Below are 362 nucleotides of genomic sequence, written 5' to 3'. Positions count from 1 at the left end.
AAAGGTGGCGAATGGACATTGGTACAGTGGATGAGAAAGGGAATACATTTTAACGGGGAGAAGTGGTGATGTGGGATGAGTGTTTTAAGGTGAAATGGAACAAAAAAAGTTTAGAGCGCGCGCGTAGCGCGCGTGTGTGCTAGTCTATAATAAAAAAATCCATGTAGACGCGAGAAGTTGGCCCGTGGTCGAGTAGTATTGTTGCCGCTTTTCCGCGTGCGTGATTGGCCGATGCGTGCGTGCGGTCGATATGATGCGGCGATCGAGATCGCGCTGCGAGTTTCGCGTCAGTGTATGTATGTATATATACATATGTGTATGTGTCGTGTGATGTGACAGCTGGCATCGGTTGCGCGAGGTTA

General features: G+C 48.9%; 1 long non-coding RNA gene across 1 annotated transcript in view; it reads left to right on the top strand.

The window, feature by feature from the left end:
- Positions 1-308: 308 nt before the first annotated feature.
- The window catches only part of LOC112467402, a 783-nt gene continuing 729 nt past the window's right edge, over positions 309-362 (top strand). Inside the window, exon 1 of the long non-coding RNA XR_003042246.1 lies at positions 309-358. This is a non-coding gene — a long non-coding RNA (uncharacterized LOC112467402). The remainder of the gene's footprint in view (positions 359-362) is intronic.

This window comes from Temnothorax curvispinosus, unplaced genomic scaffold, assembly GCF_003070985.1.
Source record: "Temnothorax curvispinosus isolate PA1 unplaced genomic scaffold, ASM307098v1 QBEX01017276.1, whole genome shotgun sequence".
Taxonomy (NCBI): domain Eukaryota; kingdom Metazoa; phylum Arthropoda; class Insecta; order Hymenoptera; family Formicidae; genus Temnothorax; species Temnothorax curvispinosus.
This window is presented reverse-complemented; position numbering and strand designations above follow the sequence as displayed.